Source organism: Haliotis cracherodii, unplaced genomic scaffold (genome assembly GCF_022045235.1).
Source record: "Haliotis cracherodii isolate W230 unplaced genomic scaffold, xgHalCrac1.p SCAF_1, whole genome shotgun sequence".
Taxonomy (NCBI): domain Eukaryota; kingdom Metazoa; phylum Mollusca; class Gastropoda; order Lepetellida; family Haliotidae; genus Haliotis; species Haliotis cracherodii.
Genome location: NW_027266264.1, coordinates 7,692,920 through 7,709,725, shown reverse-complemented (window position 1 = coordinate 7,709,725; position 16,806 = coordinate 7,692,920). Strand labels below are relative to the sequence as shown.

Here is a 16,806-nt window from a genome sequence, read left to right as displayed (position 1 = left end):
ATGTTTAGTAAAAGCTGCATCTAAATTAACAAGATATTGGAATATATCATTCCTGATAAAAAAATAGTTTCAGATACAACTTTTGCCGATCCTTGCATTAAAATACTGTAAAGTTATATCATTGGGTGTGTCTTGACCGAATCACCGGTAGATTCCAAGAAAAGTGTGTACAGCTGATTGCTGTGTCCAGCTTAGTTTACGAGAAAATACACAAGGTAATCTTAATCCCTTGATATAAAACAATGCCTAGCTGAACAAAAAATACAATTTAAATGGTAAATAAACATGTCTGGTGATTTTTTATCTCAAATTTCGAATTTGTACCGACAAAGTTTTTCATCACCCGTTCGTTTGCCAGACTTCGCTGAAGGGGTACGGTGTAATTTTATTCTGCGCATAATATTCAAATTTTTTTTTTTCAAAAATATTGAACCCGTGCATTATACATGGGTGCGCACTATACTCAAGAAAATACGATATTGATTAAGATCAGATACATCTTTTGTGACCAAATTTGAATAAAACCATTAAAGGAATGTTGCTTTGCATTGCACTTAAATAATGATGTGTGTGGGTGGCTGCTTGTACAAGTCCGGACTATTGCTGTCTTATCAGTGTTAGCACACTGAGATACCATGACCATGCCCCAATCAGACACATTATATTGACTCCGACCTGGCCAGTTCTTGGTTTTCCCTATGTGACAGGCAGGGTAACAACAAGTACCATCTTTTAACATCTTTTGGTATGATGAGGCAAGGGGATCAAACCACAGATCTTTTACTCTCTAGGCAGATGCTCTATCCACAAGACCATGGAGGCAGTCCCTGAGACATGTAGTCCCCAGAGATACACATATTGTTAGTATTGTTATATGGCAGTGTATTTTATTATTGGACAATGATTAGTCATTAGGAATGTAGTAGTATGTAATGTAAACAGTCATCAGGAAGTTACTACACTTAGATAATAGAGTGGAATGGTAACTTCGGAAAAAGCAAGACTCGTCCAGCATTGTAGAGAGCCTTACAGCACTGTGTAGAAAGTTCTGGAAGCTAGTTAGACGGTACATAAGGGGACAAGAGCATGCCTCTTGCATATCTCACACATCTCATCACACATTTTCATCTGAGAATATATCAAGACCTTCTATCATGTAAGGATCACCATGGATTCCCTGCCTGGGCCATCTCGGAAGATTGACCTCCGCCTGGGCCATCTCGGAAGCTTGACCACCGTCTGGGCCATCTCAGAAGCTTGACCACCGTCTGGGCCATCTCAGAAGCTTGACCACCGTCTGGGCCATCTCGGAAGCTTGACCACCGTCTGGGCCATCTCAGAAGCTTGACCACCGTCTGGGCCATCTCAGAAGCTTGACCACCGTCTTGGCCATCTCGGAAGCTTGACCACCGTCTGGGCCATCTCAGAAGCTTGACCACCGTCTGGGCCATCTCGGAAGCTCGTCCACCGTCTGGGCCATCTCGGAAGCTTGACCACCGTCTGGGCCATCTCGGAAGCTTGACCACCATCATGGCTTGGTGAATATACTATTATCACTGATTTTGCTATCACCACTGTATTTGTATTTGATACTGACCACTGCTATCAAATTATATACTGTCATTGAATATTGTACTACCACACTATTGTGTACTGCCACTGTAATTGCTCAGCAGTAATTTATATTTATTAATAAATATAGTTAATTTTGAAATACAATTGTTAATGGTATACCATTTGTTGGTTGTTTGTTGGTTTCACACTAAGTTCTTTTACGTACAGATTGTTGGGTAAGCATATCGTTCCAATTTGGGAATTGACAGGTAACACTATGTACACCTGACTATGATAAGATGATCTGGAAATATCTCGGAATCAATCATGCTAAAATGGCCTTCAAAACCTATGAATGATTGACATGTTTAATGTCATTCTGTCAAATTGTAGTTGAAAATTGAGATAATGCAGTTGATCACTGAAACGGGGCAAGAAAGAATAATGTGTTTTAGTCAGGCTGAATATATTAATTACAAAGATACAGAAATACATTAACCTGACATATATGGTATGTGTTTTCTGACAAAGAACATGGCTAAACTAGGATGTACATAATATCTGTATCTGTAATAATGAGTTTTGTTATAGTCACCTCTGACCTCAAATTGGCATCTTTATACATATGATCTTGTTAGACGTCAATCAGTTTGTCCTTCATGATATATTGGACATTGAAATGTCACCCACATGCATTTGGTAACTGAAACGAAACTACTTATGCACATAATATTGTCAGTTGGCAGCAACTTAATATTGCAGCAAGTAGGAGGATTGATTCAATGATGGCAAGTCATGAGTATTAGATGCTAACAGTGGCTGCTAGATGCATCAGTACTTGTATATATAAACACTTGGGGAAGACCACACTAGACTGACATTTAGACCCAGAAATAATGTTATCTTATTTAAACATATATATCTCCGAAATAAAAATAGAGCCCAGAACAGTCCTTAATTAGAGCTGAGGCAATAAAGACTAACCATTATATTCTAGACTTGAGTTTGGTTCCTTTTTTCTTTTATTCTCTGGGGTCTTGGAGACAGGCTATACCAACACTGATTGTGAGTGAGTGAGTGAGTGAGTAGGGTCTTATGCTAATAGCATTATTCCAGCCGTACTATTCCCCTGAACAATGCATAACATAATGAATTAATTAATAAATTTGATGGCATATTGAGTCATGCATGGGAAATGGGAAAGGAAACCTGACAATCAGATTTAATATTTTTTAACAATGTATTTAAGATATGAAAGTTTTTAGTATTTAATCAAGCAATTGTACTCCTGTTTTGTAAGTAGCTTGTACAGAAGTATGAATACTACATAATCAGATGTGAGGAAAATGCCCTTTTTCAAGTCTAGCAATTTGTTGACAATGAATTGTTTGTAAAACCCCTGTTCAGGGACGGTCGCCCATGTACCCAACAATCAATGAGTTTAAATCCATCAAAATCTAATTTAATTCTCCTGAAAAAAAAGCAATCAAATTAAAGTCCCTGCAACTCCTTGGGACTTCTACGTCTTTAATCAATGTCTGATTAGCTGGCGGCCATTTTGAAATGCAGACCGGAGATGACTGCTTCTCAAACTGGTACATTGATGAGGAAGGATGATCGCTGCCAGTGTCAACGGTGTTAGATAGGTCAAGCTTAATTACAAACTGATCAGTGACCTATTTCCTTATTTGGATTGGTTTCTTAATTCGCAGTCTGGTGATAGGCAGCTGACGAGCCAGCTGGATTAATCCATAATTATTGGAAATATTGCGACAAATATTAGTCTGCGTGAAGCTAGACATAGCCAATATGAATATTCTTTTAATATTGGCAGGAAGATAACATATTTGTAACATTCATAAGATGAATCAGGATTGTAGGAATCAGACAGGGAATATTAGGAAGACATTTTTAAAGATTTACATTTCAGTTTTACCCCATAATAAACTACAGCTGCCAACACATGGACAAGTAGGTAAGAAAAGCTTCAAACATAATTTCAAGAAATTATCTATTTTTGTCCAAAAAAACCACATCAGCAATAAAATGCTTCATATAAAAAAAAGAAACATATGCGACGTAATACATGAAATAAAGCTTCACAGGTGTAAAGGACATACCGGTACTATTCCTTCTCTAGCTGCAATTGCTCATTTATCAGTGTTTACAGATGGAACTCACAAGCATAAAACGATCAAACAGAACCATGACAATAAAAGCAGGCATAATCTCAATATATTACATACACAATTCCAGGAAATAAGCATACTTGAATAGATTCCCATGCTTTTTTGATTAAAGTTGTGTAACTAACACAGTAGATCTATGTACATACATCAAGATTGATCCAACCTGGCAAAAACATCAAACAGAGCAAATGTCACTGCAGTTTGCATCAGTCCACAAAACTACATATTGCAGGCAGGAAGACAAATGTTTTCCCTTATTTTTCATTTGCAGAAGTTTATTCCAGTTATATATATAAAACTAATGCAATTTATTGATCCCCATAGTTCCCACACATCAGTCATCACATCATGTACAGAAGTGGATGCTTGCTGGTAGCAATGACATCCATCAATGTGAATTTGGGTTAAACTCTCATTAAATACTGCTGGAGCATAAAACACTGACAAAGTCCAAATTTTATCGAAGGCTTATCTAATAAGATAGAACACAAAACATTAAACAATTTAAACCCTATAAATTTAAGTACCTTTTAAACTTTCATTAATTACTGCTTGATAGCATACAATGCTGACAAAGTTCAAAATTAACCTTTGGCTTTCTTTAACCTTTCCAATAAGATAGAACATAAAACAGTTTAAACGCTATTAGTTTAAGTACCTTTCAACGAAAGGACAACGTTTAATGTATTTGAACAGAGGCTATATATTAACATATGTGAGTTGGAATATGATTTAATGTCACGTTCAAGACTAACCCACTTATATAGCAATGTGCATGCATATGCAAGTGTGCGTGTGTGTGTGTGTGTGCGTGCGTGCGTGCGTGCGTGCGTGCGTGCATGAGTGTGTGCTCGCATGTGTCTATTTATCTGTATGCACACATGCAAGTGACTGCTTGTTCTAGTCTTCAGACTAATGCAAGTTCTATATTGCTAGCCTATTGCGACGCCACACATCAGTTTAACATGGATCTATCGGCATATGTAGAGTCTCTCAATGGAGTAAGTGAAGTTGGTTTTATGGGGTTTTTCAATGCTCTTTGAACAGTGTATTCAGTTGTATGTCAACGTGTGGGATAAGCTAAATAATATACAGATTGCAGATGTTTATCTCCATGCTGAAACATAGGCATGACGGTGACAAACCAAGGTCTACATAATCAGATCACATCTGAGATGTGAACCCAGAGCTGTAGCTAATGGTTCAGTGTTGTAACACAGATCAAAGAATCGTGAAGACAACCTATGTCGCTCTGCTATGCTTGAATAAGAAATATGTAAATATACATTTCTTGTTCAGGTTTTTGAAAGGCATTTGGAAGAGATATATATGGATGTCAACTTCTTTATTATGAGGATCGAAACATTTTGGAGTATATGCTTACTCGTTCATCAGGATGAAGGAGTAAGCATATACTCCGAAACGGAGGTATTTGGAAGTGATACACATAAGGAAGAGAATATATGGATGTCAACTTCTTTATTATGAGGAACACAACATTTTGGAGTATATGCTTACTCCTTCGAAGTTGATATCCATATATTCTCTCCCCTAAATTTCTTGTTGACCAAACTTAATTTTGAAGACTACACAATTGGACCGAGAGCCTTATCACAAAAAACTCCTTTTGATAACCCCTGAAAGTGATGTTTGGAATAATGTTATAACATTTCCAAGTCACCAGAGATGGTCAAGATTTATTTAGAGAGTGTAGTTCAAGTATATGAAATTGTTGCACATGGTCGATATCCACTCTTCAGGTACATAAACATCAATATGACATGATATTATGAAGGCCGCGTTATGGCCATGTAATAGGCCATTATCAGTTAATTTCATCCATTTACATCCAAGTTGTATAATGTTACTTGTGAGATCATGTATCCTAATGTCCATTGTGTGTGTGTGATAATGCAAGGGAATTTACATATATATATTGTCATGTTATAATATCAGTGTTTATGTGATTATTAATTGTGGATGAAACAAAACACTGTCAGTGTTAATGCTTAACTTCCATATTTTGTGCATACAGGACATTTTCAAAGTTTCAAATAACAAGGAACAATCATTGCATTACATTGTAAAGGTATCATGTTATTGCTGTGTTGCAATTTCATTATGATATGAGTGAGGTGATTTGGAAATGTTCAATTACATGGGATGTCATGAGTGAATGATGAATATACCCATTGTATCAATCTGTAATTTTCAGAACCTGAAAAAAAAGCGCTCGATTTATGACTCTTTCTATATACTCCCTACCGAGTACATCTTAACAGATAAATGCCTTCATCATCAAATTTAAGTACATCCCTGCATAAACCTGGTCTGAGAAGGAGACAAGAATGACAGCAAATGAGGGTTTTCCCTCGGTGTTATCCAAGTTCATCACAACATTTCCCAGAAGGTGTGATTGAAACTAGTACTAAACTACCACTGTCAGTATGAATCTCAATGGTAAAAAGAGCCTGTTAAGCTCCAATAAAACCATCCTACACATATATGCCAGAGATAAATTGAACCATTTTGGTAATCACTCCCCATGGCTTGTCCATACAGAAGGTGAATTTAGCAATATGCCGATATTCATTTGAGAAAGGCAGAGGTAATGACTAGCAAGGGAGAGCGTGTATTAGGAACCATGTGATCGCATACATTTCTTTTTTCTTTAATCTTGAATTTGTCATGAGAGTGTTGATAAGTGCACCACTGGGAGTGCTAGGAAATAGGGACATATCTTCAAGGGTAAAGTTAAGGTTGGAAAAAGAAAATTGTCTGCAGTGTAGGCGCAAGTTAATTTAAAACATCTTGGCAAGGACTATAATGTGCTCATTCTGAGAGTAAAAATAACATCTAGACACATTTTTATTACTTGTAAATCCGTTTTTCTACCCATTAACAGACACACAATATCATTCTGTTTCAAATCAGTTTCATTCACCATGTTTCTATGTTTTCCATCTGTATTGTATAGCAACCATCTTATTCAGTCAAAATTATTAATATGGTTATTCTTCAAAAAAGGGCATAAAACCTCACGTCACAAATATCTAAAATGTGACTGACAGATTCATTCTTTTATTTATGTTTAAGGAGCGTTTCCTTTTCCTTTGATTCAGTTGTAGGTAATATTGTTTACTTGAGATAAAGCTTTCTTTATCTTTCATTCTGGTATATGATGTGTACTGGATCTGAAAATTCACACCTCCTAGTATCATTGTTTTGAGGTTGATCGATCAAAAGCTGCAATGAGTATTTCAGTTTTGAGTGCATTAGCTAACTGTGTGAGGAATTTAAAACTCGAAGTGAGTCATGAAGCTCTTGATATCACATTGGTTAAAACCATGAGCAAAGGTGTGACCAATCAAGGTTCATAATTTGTCCGAATATGACTGTGCTCGTGGGTTTTATCGAAGTGGTAAACGTCTGAGACCTGCATCACTTTGGGCTTTCCTCACACATTTAGCTGACACGCTGCAATATAACTGTAATACTGTTAAAAGCGGTGTTAAACCCAACTCACTCACTCACTGAATATGAGATATTAACCAATGACCAGCAGATCCACACATGGGGACACAACTCTACCCAGACAGCTGCAGGACTGAAGACCACTAGCAGGAACTCATCACTCAGATTGTCTGATTGAGACAACAACTCTCTACACCTGACAATAAAGATCTTATTTCCTGAAGCAGCAAACCTTCTTATCTGTTGCAGACAGGTACTTGGTTGCAGAGATTACATAATTAACCCAGTCTGCCATCAAGTTACCATCCAATTACAATGAGCTCCCAAGGGAGGCTACACTAAGTATACCTGACCATCTTGGCTGACCCACCTGGCACCATCATCCCCCTAGGGAGCTAAATTATACTACACATACTTGATTAGGTGACTGATTCACCATATACAGAGCTCCAGATAAGCTGCGTATCTGCGTGAAAATACACATCAGAAATGCAAAAATATGCAGTAAAATAAAATCCAAGCGTATCAAATACACAACGAACATTAAAGATACGCTACAAAAATAAAACATGCGCGTATCATCAAAATATTGTGAAGTAACCCTGCGTATTCGATTAGCAAATCAGCAACTTATTTTGAAATTATAAACGGACATTCCGTCAACCTTGCAAAACTCAACGATGACAGTTACATCATGATCATTTGCCATCACACTTTCTTATGGAAGTATCGTAGTAGTTTTGAGTCCTATAAAGCTCTCGAACCCACATGACACCAGTTTGCAGGGACTAGATGAATAGTGTTTTTAAATATTTAACTTAAATAACCATATGTGTAAAAACTAGTGGGTAACAGAAATTTGAATACCCAGATAGAATTAATGATACCCAATGATTTTAAAAAGCATGGGTAAAATACCCACAACACCAAAAGCTTATCTGGAGCTCTGATATACCCACATCAACTACAGCTAGCCCTGGCTTATGTTTCAAACAGTGTCATGTAACTCTTACTCAAAAGATGCTTGATTAAGGTTAAAACATTCAAGCCTTTAGTAAAGCTTTAAAAATATATAAAGGTAGACATGTGGAGGACATTTCCAAAATGGCCAAAATGATGTCTGATGCAATTGACTATTTTGCCTTGTATTGCATGTTCTCATGAGTTTGTTTTCAAGTTAACTAATTGATTTGCCTTTGCATGTGTTTATGATGGGTGCCACCAGTGGGGAAGATACCCTAAACCTTTCGCAAACAACCCGTATCATCACTATTTCACAGTGATTCATACACACATGCTTATGATAGACAATCAACTGCCTGGAGCAGAGGATTTTATTTGCATGTCAGTGTACTTTATATGAACTATGAAGAAATGGAATGTTGTTGTTACCCAGTCAGCAATATTCCAGCTATACCATGGTGGTCTATGAATATGCTAGGCCAGGCAAACCAGTGGTAAACAGCATGAGCAACAATGCACATTGCTTGGGTACAATGTCACCCAAACAGCCAGTTTTCACATTCACAAACCATGAACATCCAGGTTAGAATTAGTTTTCAGCAACCCATGCTTGTTGTAAGAAGCGACCAATGGGATCAAGAGGTCAGACTTGCTGACTTGGTTGAGGCATGTCATCATCTCCCAATTGTGTAGATCGATGCTCATAATCAGGGCTTGATTTAAGGAACTTGAATTAATGTGCACCAGGTGTATGTTGACGGGAAAACAAAAACACAGGTTGCACCCTGGTCTCATAAATTTGTCAAAGTTGAAACATAAATGTATTAACAAGCCGAAACATATAAATCACATTCCTGTAAAACATTACATGTGCATATAATCGTGAAGTCCCCATGGTTTGATGATGTCAAGCCCAAGAAAGCATTACACAAACACAGGGATTAGTATGGTATGTAAATCTAAGAATTCAAAGGTTGTTGTTGTTTGGGTAAGTAAGGGTTAGTCAGGCACAAATTTGAATCTTTTTCCATGTGCTTGGTGTTTGTGGACATAGGTTGCGCGTTTCAATAATAGGTTGCATGTTTTAATAATAGATTGCACGTTTCAATAATAGGTCGCGCAGGTGCATGGTTCATTGACAATTTATATTTACTTGAACTGGTTCGATGTTTCTGCTGGTGGAATGAAGTCCCCGGTTTCATCATAAGATCAGCAGCATTGTCTATGCTGAGTCAACTACAGAAGAAATGTTTGGGCCAAGATGTAAAACTACCCCCCACTGAGTTGCAAAAAGAATATTTTTCTTAACGTTTTTCTTCAATACTTATCAGCAGGAAACTCTCTGCACTTGTACACAGCAGACATAAATCAAACTTAACATACCGCTTTTATTAGTTGCAACTAAATCAGTAATGGTACTCTCGTGTCACTGGATTATCTGGTTCATTGATCACTTGATCGTTTGGTTTGCTTACAGTCTGACGTCGCAAGGCAGAGTACTGCTGTGCAGCGTCGAGCAATAAATACTTACTTTTTTATACAAATCGTATCAATAGCGTGTTTCAGATTAATGGAATCTGTTTCAGCAGAAAATGTAGCCTGGTTATTCTCTTGCATTGACAATTCATACTGACATATTTAAATCGAGCACTGGTAATGTTATCATGACAGTCTTGTCCAGATTGAAATAATGACAGACTGCCATCATATAGCTGGAGTATTGCTTAGAGCAGCATTAAACAACAAACAAACACATTATAACCACCCAGTCCTCCCTTCTATCAGTTTTACTGAATGTTTTACTCAGAACAAAGTCTGCCCCAGGGTTAATGAAAACTGAACACATGATGCAAGTCTTGTTGTTGTGTCAATGTTACCGGTATGTTTATCTGGTCATGCGTGCATGACCTCCTTGGCTATGCATATGTAAGATAGAGATCCTAGTTGTCTATAGCATGTGCATCACACATTAGGCATTCACATCATTATCATATTTATAATATTGTTAAGAATACATTTCATCAATACACAAGCACAATGGTTCATATGGACTGTTTCAGAAAGTATTGTCTCGGTCATGTTTACATTCGACAAGAATATTTGAATATCAGTATTAATAATCAAAATGTTACAACATATGCATGCAAAATATCATTAAAATATGCTGCTAATATTCAGGCACAATAGATGTGACAATATCAAATAATATATATATGCACTGATGCAGTCCTGAAACACACTGAACCACTGCACTTATACCGTACAACAACATAACCATTGTTAGGCACGGCGCCAGACACATAAGAATGGGTTACTTGTGAGATTTTCATCCCCATCCACTTGCATCGACCTACTCCCCCTTTCCTCATTTCCAAATGCCCATTAATGGTAAAATGTAAGAGACGTGATGTTTGCAAATTAACTGAAAAATTTATTTTAAAAATGTACCTGTAAATATTTAGAAACCTTATCTGGAGCTCTGATGATTAGCAGGATTGTATCAGAGTTGAAATTGAAGGGTACCGCTCTATAACCCTTGCCCTATTTCTAGGCACAAATGCTGTTGTATTCTAACCTATATACAGGAGACCAAGAGGAGTTCCAGAAGTACATTTCAGAGTCCAGGCTTGCTGGTGAATGACTGCTTCAAAACTCCATGACACACTATAAGTAGTATTCTAGTGGCATTAACAGTGACAGTTTTCATCAGAGGTGAACCATAATCATTTTATTCTTTCTGTTCCAATTCCCACCGGAATCTTTCTAAATTGATAAAACGAAGATGGACAAACTATTCCTGAAAACTGGGAATTGTAAGACACAGGAGATCCGACCAGACCCTGATAGGCAGCCCAGATGATTAAAGTTTGTTAGTGACACAGATATTGACACAATTGAATCATCAAACGACACACTTTGTAATGGATAAACATCTCCTAAAGTTCAAGTTTGTAACATGGACATTAGTTCCAGTCTTGTTGTCAAGGGTAACCACTTCCAGAAGAAGGGGTAATGATAGTAGCTGTGAGAAATATAACATTAGCTGGGTGTTATGTGGAGCTTAGATACTTTTATTCATTTAAGTTATAAATTAATTCAGGATTTAAATCTATAATTAGATGAACATGAATGGAATACCCTGAAATGCATGTTCTAATTCTGCTCATCATGAGGACACTGTTTTTAGTTGCAGTTTTCCTGAGATGTTTTGAGTGAGTGAGAAAGATTTTATGACACTTTTAGCAATATTCCAGAATTCTCACATCATCAGACACTTGAATAGGGCTTCCCATATTGTTCCATGAAGGTTGTCAAATCCAGGTCTGTGGCTTGACAAGCAAAAGGTCTGACCACGAGACTGACCCATCACCCATGTATTTTGAAGTATAGCATCATATATTTTCAAAACAGACCAACATGTTCACTTTTTTTAACACAGATCAGTGTAGCACCACAAAATGTTTTAAAATATCAGGCGCTGAAGGAATTGATGAATTGGAAATGAGGCATGGAAAACAAAACTAATATGTTTTCAGTTCTTTCAACTGCAATAATATGTGATACAGATTCATGCCCTTGTACATGTACCAAGCAATAGATTTAGAGCAGGCTTGTCGTAAGAGGCGACTAACGAGATCGAGTGCTCAGGCTCGCTGACTTGGTTCATGCATGTCATCGTATCCCAACTGCGCGGATCGATGCTCATGATGTCAATCTCTGGATTGTCTGGCCCAGACTCAATTATTGACAGACCGCCGTCATATAGCTAGAATATTGCTGCTAAACAACAAACAAACAAACAAACAAATATAACAGGCTTGGTTCGTTTTATCATCAACAGCCAAACTACACACACTCATGTACCTCCGCCACCACTTGGTACCCGGTAATGTATTCAAATTTATTTCTACAGGTATCAATCAAGTGCTTTACAGGACAAATTGATCACGGCCAAACTACACACACTGATAACCCTACACCTCCACTTGGTACCTGGCATTGTATTTAGGTATATTTTCTACAGGTATCAATCAAGTGCTTTACAGGGCAAATTGATGGAACATGAGGGAAGTCTTGGCAACAGCAAGATAACTGTAACAATAATCTAACAAGGGACTGATTATTAGTTTCTTTGTGACTATAACTAAAATAATAGGCAGGCAGGGGAGTAATTATTTTCTATTGTTTATATTTGTAAGAGAATTTTAAATCTGATCCTGTTTAGAAATTGGTTCAAGTACATTCCCAAATCCTATTTATATGATACTGATCTATTACACATACTTCGATGTCAAAGTAAATAGACTTGCACCTGTCTGCATCCTACCTGTATTGTAACATACACACAAAACACAGATATGTTACAAATCCCAGTGGATACCATGGGTATGGCGCCAACGTCAGATCTTGGTGCATAACCAATCCCGATGGAATGACTAACAGGATTAACATGTTAACTTAACTGACGCATGCTTCTCTTGTGTACAGCTTTGTATGTTTTATTTGTGTAGGAAGTCACAATCAACTTCTAATTCCAAGTCAAGGGACTATGGTGTTGTTGGCAATGTATCAAAGGTTATATATATCCAGAACATGTACATTTAATGAGGGTGACATGTTATGTTATAATTAATATGTAATTGCAATCAAACTCTAAATTGATAAGCTGGTTATCACACAATGCTAGGCTATTTATGTCAAATATCTTAAAATGTTATTAATTTTCATAGCATGTATCCATAACAAATAATGGTTTAGCTTATTTGATGTGGCATAGGAAACCAACAACCCATTAACATGCTACATGGAAAGTCAAATAGAGGATAGATATTACAGTAGAGTAGGTGGATGGGTGCCCACGCAGGGCAACTCAACACCTGAGAGTTTTAAGGGCTTTGGTCCTGACCTATACTGAAGCACAAGTACAACATGTGTTGTCTCCTAAACAAGTTACTTTGTTAGAAATATACCTCTGTTCATCTGGCAGTGAATGGGTACCCGGTAGGATGTGATCATTATGTGACTGCCAACTTTCTACCCTTCACAGGCAATGAGGTAAATGAAAGTCAAGTGGAAACTGATCCATTGAGCAGGGTAATAATATTGTAAAGCACCAACTAACAGGACCCTGGAGCTGTATAGGACATAGTTTATTATTATTATTATGATGATGATTATTATTATTACTATTATTATGATTATGATTATTATTGCAAAACAAATACTTCACTTGAGTATCCACCTCGTTATTTTTCCAGCTGAGATGTCCAATGTTAGATACATGCTATATTCAACATCTTAATTTAACAGCAACGAAAAAACAAACACCCATTCTATAGGTGGGCATACGTCTACATACCATGTTAATCTCGGTTAAGAACCTGGGTGCCATTGTACAAGAAGATCTTAGCGTTAAGTGATCGTAACTCGTAACTCCCATGCCTTCAACATTGACTTACGACAGTCAAATCACGAAGGTTGTTTTGTACAAGGCAACCTGGATACTTTATCAGAGAGTGAGTGAGTATGGTTTTACGCCGCTTTTAGCAATATTCCAGCAATATCACGGTGGGGAACACCAGAAATGGGCTTCACACAATGTACCCATGTCGGGAATCGAACCCGGGTCTTCGGCATGATGACCATACGCTTTAACCACAAGGCTACCCGAGGATACTTTATCAAGATATAGGGATGATACAAGGGACCCATGAGATGAACATTTCTATAGCTCAACTTAATTGTTTTGTATTTCAATCACATGGTACAGCATAGTATGTATACCGTATTTGACGTAATAAGCGCCCCGCTCTAATAAGCGCCCACAATGATATTTGCTGATATATTGGCTAGTCAACAATCCAAATTAGCACCCCTTCCGATTGATCAATGTACACAAGACTTGTTTATTTGTGTATGATACGTGTGTTATAGGCATCCTTAATTATGAGAAATTAGATTCTGGAAAATGATTTATGTCGTATATAAACTTTTCAGGCTGTCAGCATAAACCACAAATTTTATGATCTTTCAACCCTGTTGTTTTTCACCAAAATAATATTCTAATACGAGGCCCCCATTTCTAATTTTGAGAGCGCCCTGGGCGCTTATTATGTTGAATACAGTTATAATGATAGAATAAAGTTAAAGCTTTACATGACGTATGTGCTTAAAAATTAAACTCACAAAACTCAAACAGCCATACCTACTATAACTAAACAACCAAATATGTATGCATTATTTATGATTATGAACTTTAGAATTGTATTTAGGGTTTGGATAAACATGCAAAAACAAAGATACATTATACTTGATAAAATTTTCTTAATCATCTTTGAAAGAGCATTTGACAAATATATCATTTTCTCAAAAAAGATAATGAACTTTAAAAATATTTAATATACAGTTTCTATTTCCGAACTGTGAGTGTAAAGTTTTTGTGGAACACATTATAACAACTGTAGTTTGAGCTGATCTGCAGGATTCAGGTGTGACTCGCTGATCTTGTTGAGCAGTTGAAAATCTGGTGACTTGTCAAAAGGATCTCTGTGATTGAAACTATGGTTTGGGTAAGACCAGCTGAAGCCTTGATCCTAGAGCCTTTCATGATAATAATAGCTTAATCAAATGTCAGCATGTCCACAGTGATAAATGGCTGCCTGCTCCTCTGGACACCCACACATATCTCCATCAAAGACTAATTAATCAGAGGGGAGGTTCTTTCCTTCTCTGTAACCTCAATGGACCAGAAGTTACAGACATCATTTCTCCCCAGTCAACCAGCCATTGAAAAAAATGTTCATCAAAGGTTTGAGAAAAGACATGTTAAATTAACCAGCAAATGCAAAAAGAATTTCGGACTCGATCAGAGTTGTGTTCTTGAGTGAATGTTGTTTGTGCCAGGCTGCTAGGTATATTCAGCTTCACACTACAACCCAAAAAACATCATATCTGTGCTAGGATAACAAGTGGTTGATAGTTTAAGCAAATGATGACACAGAATCAAACAGGTAATATTCACTGAAGCCACCTGATTCTCATTAGTCTGTTCTTTTCTGTACAGGGAACTTGGACCTGTTTTGACCTGAAATCTCAAAGGGGAGGTACGTTATGAAAGTCATTCGAAAATGTTCAGCTACAGAAATTTTGAACTGTACTGGATCCGCCAGTCAATGAAATAAAAATATAATTTCTTTGTGGTATTTTCTTACTTATAATTCATCCTTGTAAAAGTGGACTTTAAAAATCATGCAGTACAATAGTGTATTAGAAAGGTATTGTTCCATGCTAAGCAACAGTTTAGCAACATTTTGATTACAATAGCTTAGAATGATTGCTCTGTTGTGAAGCAGCCAATCACAGGTCTATAATTGTAACCATCCAACCATGCTGTTTGGGTGTGATGACACACTAATACAGCCAGGTTCTGACTGAGGGATGGTCTTCCCATGTAGACACATACTGACACTGCACCAGAGACACTTGATGTGCAGTCTAGCAACAACATTGAAGGTCAATGCCTCTTCCTCAATCCATTGGGGTCAAATGCTTTGATACACTGCAAATCATTCTGACCTGTCTAGCACATAAAAACAGAGTCAACTTTCTATTCATGTACACACCTAATCCATATACAATTCAAATACATAAAGTTTAAATACATTCTACTTTCTGTACCAGATTATCTCAATATTAATTGTGGGAGAACGCACAGGGGTATCATCCTCATGCAACTACATTGATAGGTATGTAACTACACTTCACGATGACCACATTCTCTATTGGTAAGCATAGTCTTGACTGACCAGTGAATTGGTGATGTTGTACAGTCATGCTTATATCTGCACACAGAATCATTTAATGGCTGTAGGCTGGTGCCAAAGCTGCAGTTCCAAATGCACTGACCACAAGATTACACTTCCCTATGGTCTGTTAAATGACCATTTACATTACGCTTTCCTCAGAGCATTTTAGTAGTAATTTTACTGCAGGAAATGACCGTTAGGATTGATTCCTATTGAGTATGTTGTATTTATTACCAATAAACTCTGTTGGTGGGCCAATAAAATGATATTGCTGGCAGACATTTCTATTAATACAATTATAGCTGAACCAAAGAATTAATGGTCAGAATTGTGGGAAAATCTATGGTAACATGTTCTTTTATGAAGGAATCAGCATTAAGCTGCATGCTGTAGTAATATACAGGGCTCCTTCATTTCCTTCATAGACAAACATGACAGGTCATTCATTAAAGCCTTTAATGCTCCAGTTGAACACAACAGTACACTGTACGGTTGGATATTCCACGAGTCATCACTGTGACACACTTCTCACCCTGAAAGCGATTATGGCAAAATGTCAAAATCTAAAAATATCCAAAGTATTGTTAAATTGGAGTATCATGGGCAGAAGCATCTGCAGACCTCCAAACATGGAAGTTTCTGCTTATCCCTTGTGCCAACAATAAACTGGGTTTGAACTTTGAAGCACAAACATCTGCATGCCTATATCAAAGCATCATGGTATTGTTAAATTTGTTGATGAAGACCATCAAAGAATGCCCTGACATCAATTTTACAGATCACAGACAACAGCATTTTACATACTCGTGGGTGAGCCTACT

The 16,806-nt window shown here is 37.1% G+C and overlaps 1 protein-coding gene across 5 annotated transcripts in view; it reads right to left on the bottom strand.

Annotated features, from left to right (window-relative positions):
* Positions 1 to 16,806, bottom strand: part of LOC139471922 (neurotrimin-like) — a 342,678-nt gene that overhangs the window by 87,864 nt on the left and 238,008 nt on the right. The window lies entirely within an intron of this gene.